Here is a 7,040-nt window from a genome sequence, read left to right on the forward strand (position 1 = left end):
GTCCAAAGTCGATATATTCAAATGGCCCACTCACACCGTGGCCTACCATCTTGAGGCAGGTCTTCCTTTTTCCTTCTTCCTCATAGTCGTCTTCTTCTTCTTCTTCTTCTTCTTCCTCCTCCTTCTCTTCTTCTTCTTCTTCCTTTTCCCTTTCTTTCATTTCTCATCTCTCTCTCTCTCTCTCTCTCTCTCTCTCTCTCTCTCTCTCTCTCTCTCTCTCTCTCTCTCTCTCTCTCTTTCTCACCCTCGCTCGCGCCACGCTCAGCACAGCGCCATCTTTTTCTTCTCTTTCTTCTAGCTCACCGTCTCTTTTTCGGCACGCTCGTGAACCGCTAATTAGCGCGGACTTTGCGCGCCCTGCGGATCCGTGGAATCCGCACGCGGTTGTTTGTCACCCGCACGACCACGGAGGAAGTTCTCCACCTCCTTCTCTTCCTCCTCCTCCACTACCTTCTCCTCGTCCTGCACCTCCTCAACCATCTACTTCTTCTCATTCGTATTCTCCTCTCTCTCTCTCTCTCTCTCTCTCTCTCTCTCTCTCTCTCTCTCTCTTTCTCTATAGCGCTCGTATTTTTTCGTCGGTCATAGGCGTCGAGACTTCTAGAATAGGGATGGGGTTGGTTAATCCCGTGTGCACGCGAGCGCGAAGGTCGTCTCAAGGAAACTCTCGTCGTATTCTACTACACCGAATCAAACCTCTTCTAACCCTCTCCCACACCCTCAATTCAACTTTTTTGTTTGATTACATTACCTACCTAATTCACCATTTTAACCGCGATTTCGACAATCATCTCTTATCCTTTTCTTCCTTTGACTTTACTTCTTTTTTCTTTCTTCACCTTTGACCTCGATGCTTTGCCATTTACCCGAAAGAAAAATTGGGGACAAAAGATGAACGAATTTTTTATGGTTCATATACGCTTCGACTAATAAAAAATATCTACAATGTATATGTATGTATCTATGTATATATGTATGTATATATGTATGTATGTATGTATGTATGTATGTATGTATGAGAAAGAGATAAAGTAATAAGAATTTACTTTACTTTTTGGAATATTTCGTCGATTGAAATGATAATTTTTAATAATATCTATCTATAAAATAGATAAGATAGATAACTTTTTTTTCTATACTTATCAATGATAAACAAATATATAGATGTATAATTATAAATATCAATTAATATAATACTTTTGTAATAATCTAATAATTACGATGAATGAATTGTTTTCTTTTAGATTAATACACGGATCCGACTCGTGGAAAAAAAAAGAATAGGTTTTATTACATATTTGTAATTATCTATGAGAAAAGATTAAAGAAATATCACAATGTCGTTTGGGGATATTTCGTTGATTTAGAATTATACTTTTTTTTTTGTTTTTTTTTTTTTTCTTTAATAATACCTATCTATCTATCTATAAAATATAAGATAGAATTACTTATCATATATTTAGTATATCTATATACTAACGAATGATATTAAATCGACATAGAGATATAAATATTGATTTATATAATACTTTTGTGAAATATAATAGAATATGTAAGTACCTCAGTACTCCCTTAGTTTCGACGTCTATGCGTCTCGTATTCCTCTCCCCTTCGTAACGTCGAAGCAGACGCTTTGAGAAACTGCAAAGCACATGAGAAAGAGAAAGATCGAGAGAGAGAGAGAGAGAGAGAGGGCGTAAAGTACGGCGCTTTTGATATTCCGTCATGGCGATCTTCACGCTCGCGCCTTGAAGTCTGAATTATTGGCCGCGAAGAGCGGCGCCCCTTGTCGAATGGTATCCGAGCGTGACATAGGGCGTCAAAAGTCTCTCTTTCTCTCTCTCTTTCTCTTTCTCTTTCTCTTTCTCCTCTATTCTCTCCCCTTTCCCTTCTGACACGACGTAGCACGTGCCTTCTCTCTGTGCATACGTATGCGCAAACTCTAAGAGCATCACCGTTCTCTGAGACTTTCTCGAGCAGATCCATATAGTATTACCAGGAACGGAAAAGAAGAGAAAATTTTGAATCTGTCTGTGCATCCGGACTAAAAGGAATAGAGAACTTTCATTTCTCAAAAAGATACAAAAATATTTTATGTAGGTACGTTTCTGTATGGGTTAAGAGCGAGAAAATATAACCAGGAACGTCGAAGTTGATACTATGTGGATTTAAATATATCTATATACATATATATATATATATATATATATATATATATATATATATATATATATAAAAGGATCTATAGATCTAACGAGAAAAAATATATAATCAATGATTCGCAAGAATAAGTAAAGGGGATGATAAAATGTGCGTGTAAGTTACAAGTATGAGAATATGAATCGTATGTGAATATGTGAACAATGAAAAGTACAACTAAATTTCATTTCTTCTTCTTCTTCTTTTTTTTTTTTTTTGTACTTTTACAACTCTTTATTTTTTTTAACAGTATGTGTGTGCGTTTTTTCAAAGCACTTTTTATAGTACACTTAAATATTTCATATTAATATATACATAATTAAATCTCTATATTCTTTACAAAGACATTCATATCGAATTATATTTTTTAATCTAACATTGAAATCGATTGAATAATATATTTCCTATAATATTTTGTCATATAAAATTGTCTACGTGATATTTCTATGGGGATTGTCTGTGGATAGAGGAAAAGAGAAGTAAAAAGAAAAGAAAAGAAAAAAAGAAAAAAGAGAGAAAACAAAAAAAAAAAGGACAGAAAAAGAAAAATTCCAACGAGTCGTATCTTCCATCTTGGTAGTATTCAATGTCGTTTCGTTGGCGAAGTCACGAGCGATAAAAAAAAAAAAAAGAAAAAGAAAAAGAAGAAAAAAGGATAAAAAAAAAGAAGAAGAGGAAGAAGAAGGGAAAAAAAAATGGGAGGAACACCGAGAAGGAGTCTCTCGTATTTCCTTGTCGGATGGTATTCGAGCGTGAACTCGATCCAGGGCGTTAAAGGTCTTCGGGATAAGGGTTGCGCGAGTACCGCGGAGAGTATTCGCGAAAAAGGGCTCCTCTGATACGACTGTGAAGCAAACGTGGAAACGAGAAGGATGAAGAGAGAGAGAAAGAGAGAAAGAGAGAGAGAGAGAGAGAGAGAGAGAGAGAGAGAGACCGAGAGAGATGTTGAATCTACGAATCGTAAACTCGAGAGAAATGCAACCAGGCAAAGGTATTTGAGAGGGAACGAAGGTACTAGTAGAAAATTTCACTCTTGGTGAAATTTTCGACTGATGAACGTGAAAATCGATGAAAGAAAAAAAATATTTTCCATTTCTTTCTCGAAATTTGAATATACCGAATTATTCATGAATTCGTTTAAATCATAAATCAATTTACATATGTAAATATGTTTAATTCGTTAATCGTCATTCTTACATTAATAGCTTTGCTTTATAAATCGCTTAACAATTCGCATTTTCCATATTTATCTAATAAATTTAAAAAAGATATATTATTAGATAAAATCATCATGAATTGTTTAACAATCGTATAAGAGTATTATGAAAATCCCGTAGAATTTTAATATACGTTTATGTTATTTAGGTGATTATCTTTAACTATCTTTCTCACTCAATCGTTCATTCGTTATCTATATTTATGCGATTTTCAACAAGGAACATGCTCGTACAGTCACGTGTATTCTTTTGATACACCCGAGAATCTTATATTTCTGATTATGCACGTTCCCTTTTTTATTAACATACATACATCTCGTATGTATATCTCTGTTGTATATACGTGCATTAAGTCATCCCGGCGATTCCCATTATCGTAACTAATGGAGTCGGTGATACACAAGGAGTGCTTTATGAATTTAACGATTCCAACAGTCGTATATAAAAGAGCCGTCGATCGTAAAATCGTATCGTGCGTGTGTGTGTGTGTATATATATATATATATAATATTTTAATATATATGATAATCCGCACGTGAAATAGAGACAGATAACGGCTGCGTAAGGTTTCTCAAGGATATTTTTTCTTTTTTCTTTTTTTTTTTGACGAGAAGAGAAGTCATGTTGTATTTGACGGAGTAAATGAGACGTCGCCAAGAGGCGACACGGTCTCGCCGTTGTCTATCGAAAGGTCTCTCCCCTTGTCTCCGAAGCTGGCATCGATCATCCGCGTTATCGACATCTCGATCCATTTCGAACCGGTCGGAGAACACTGGAGGAGAGCTTGACATCACAGGAAAGATCTAGGAATCTTTTGATATCCTCGATCACGCCTCATCGAGTTCGAGAATGAACGCTCGTCGAATGTGAATCGAATGCGCTCGTTTTCGATTTACCTTTGTGGTTTTTCAAACAAAAGAAATATCGATCGACTATTCTTTTTTCTTTTCTTTTTTTTTTTTACTTCTTTGTTTTTCTTTTTTTTTTTTTTCTTTTGGAAACGCATAGATGAGTAACTGGGAAACATTAGCGCGTTCCTATCATAAATCGAAAAAAATGTGTAAGATAGATAAAAAACAATTGAAACAATAAATCGTTTACTTTGTTTATTTGAATATTTTCTTTCTTTATTTTTTTTTTTTATTTATTTCTTTTTTTTTTCTTTTTCTTTTTCTTTTTATTATTCTCAAAGAAGCAAATTTTGTATAAAGAGAGAGAAAATGTGAATTATTCGAATATATGAAAGATATAAAAGGATTTTCTCTTCAGAACAACATTTCTCAGTATCAATTCCTTTGGCCTATCATTCTTGATTCCTGATTTTCTTCTTTCTTCTATTTTTTTATTTTTCTTCGTCGTTCTTACCTTACGTATCGTTCCTTCCTTCCTTCCTTCCTTCCTTCATTCTTTTCTTCCTTTCTTTCTTTCTTTCATCCTTACTTCCATGGTTCCCTTTGAAACGTCTTAGAATTCAAAGAATAATCTCGACTTGAAATCGTATCACGCTGTAGTACGTCATGCGTTAGCTCGACGACCACGGGGGCCCCTGCTACCTACTCGATGCATATTGCATGGGCCACAAGTGGGAAAAAAAGAAAAAGAAGAAGAGGAAGAAGAAGAAGAAGAAGAAGAAGGAAAGAGACGGAAAATAAGAGAAGATTCAAGCGTATATACCTTCCGTCTTACCGTAAACGGAGTAGCCCCTTCTTCCGCCGGAAAAGTCTTCTCTCTTTCTCTTTCTCTTAAAAAAGAAAAAAAAAGAAAAAAAAAAGAGAAAGACAAAAAAAAGAAAAGAACGAACCCGTATAAGAATCGAAAGTTTAAGCGTTTAAAATGAAATCTTATATTTAATAACATCATGGATAAATGGGAATTAAACGGTAATACGGGTTGAAAGTGAAATTTGATTGAATGATTACGAAAAGTAAAATATTGAAAATATTGATTATCGGTGTAATAGAATAAAGAGGGAAAAAAGAAGAGTAGGAGAAAAAGGAGGAGAATAAGGAGGAGAAAAAGTGTAGAAGGAGGTGAAAGAGAGAAAGGGGGAAGGTTAAGAAAACGAGTAAGGAGGCAAGGAGATAAACGGATAACTAATGAGGACTTTTATGGGCGGGCAACGTTATGTACGCAAGGCAAAAGAAAATTTACACGTAGACGGTTATGTACTCTTGCATAATTCGATCTGCCGCGGCAGCTTATAATTTCAATTTTAATGTCCCGGCACCGCGAGGTGCATCGCGTTTCATAGCTTCGCATAATCGAGCCGTTAAATCGGTACGGCTTCTGTGCTTGCGAATATGCCCACGAGAGACGTACGAGAGCCATTCGAAAATAGGCACATTCGTGTATATATATATATATATATATATATAAACATACATACATACAATATACATGTAGGTACTATTTTCTTTTACGTGTACGTTTCTATCTCGAGGAAATGCTATACTAGAAAGTCGTTTTATTCATAGTATCATAGTAGCATCTTGAAGTTTCGCTGTAATTGACCGGTTTTTCTTTTATTTTTTCTTTTTAATTATGTCTTTTCTTTTTCTTTTTTTTTCTTTTTTTGTTTGTTTTACATAAAAAAGAAAAAAAAAAACAAGAAAAAACATTCAAAGCACAAAAATCAAATTTTAATTTAATCAATTCTTTTTATACTATTTCCATTAATTAAAATGTATTTCACGTAATGATTGCCGATTTGAAAATTTTACGAGAGTTAACTAAGCTGAGAAATGAGGAGAGAAAAAGGAAGGAAAATAAAGAAAAAGAATATATATATATATATATATATATATATATATATATATATATATATATATAAAGAAAAAAGAAAAAAAGAAAACAAGATCGTTTCAACTAGAAAAATCGGCCCTCGCCTTCTTCGCGTCTCTTACGACTCTTCGTATCGTTTATGTTTGTGCAAAATTCATGGCAATTTATTTTTCTTCTATTTTTATTTTCCCCTCCTCGAGGATTAGTAAAGTTAAGTTCGAACGTTTAATATATAAAATGGACTTACCTTTTCTCGGTATTTTACGATCGTAGTTAAAGTAATAAATACTTACGTAGAGTAAATGGCATGATAATCAAGAAAAGCAGCAAATCGATCGTAAAAGATATTATTGATTTTCCTTCAACGTCCATTCTCATGACCTCGAATAAAAAATTTTATAATGATAGATTGAACTTTATCGAAAGGTGAGAGAGGAACTAAGCTGGGTCGTTATGAGTAATCGACAAACGTATCTATATTGTCAAAATATATTCAATGAAAAAATCATCTTGTAAAATTAGACAATCGTTCCATTCGTTACAAGGATATTAATAATAGAAGTAATAATAATAATAGTCGCCATCATCATTATTACCTGTTGTCTAAAACACGACCGCTACCGAATGCAATTATAACCCTACAACCTATAGCGGTGCCTTAAGAAGAACTCGAGGAACGTCCTTTATATACAACAATTATGATAATTACGTCAAGGATTTCATCGCTCGTTCATTTCTTCGAGCAAGAAAAATCGCGATCGGTATTGTATTATAAATATCGAGACGAAATTACATCGTCGACGAAATTCAACGTTTCGTTTTTTTCTTTTTTCTCTTTTTTTC

At 34.1% G+C, this 7,040-nt stretch overlaps 1 protein-coding gene across 1 annotated transcript in view; it reads right to left on the bottom strand.

Annotated features, from left to right (window-relative positions):
- Nucleotides 1–6,672: 6,672 nt before the first annotated feature.
- LOC124426716 (protein apterous-like) overlaps nt 6,673–7,040 on the bottom strand; it is a 46,297-nt gene continuing 45,929 nt past the window's right edge. Inside the window, exon 6 of the mRNA XM_046968775.1 lies at nt 6,673–7,040. This exon is cut by the window's right edge and continues 1,414 nt beyond it. The gene's annotated coding sequence lies outside the window, so the exon portion shown is untranslated.

Source organism: Vespa crabro, chromosome 9 (assembly GCF_910589235.1).
Source record: "Vespa crabro chromosome 9, iyVesCrab1.2, whole genome shotgun sequence".
Lineage (NCBI taxonomy): Eukaryota > Metazoa > Arthropoda > Insecta > Hymenoptera > Vespidae > Vespa > Vespa crabro.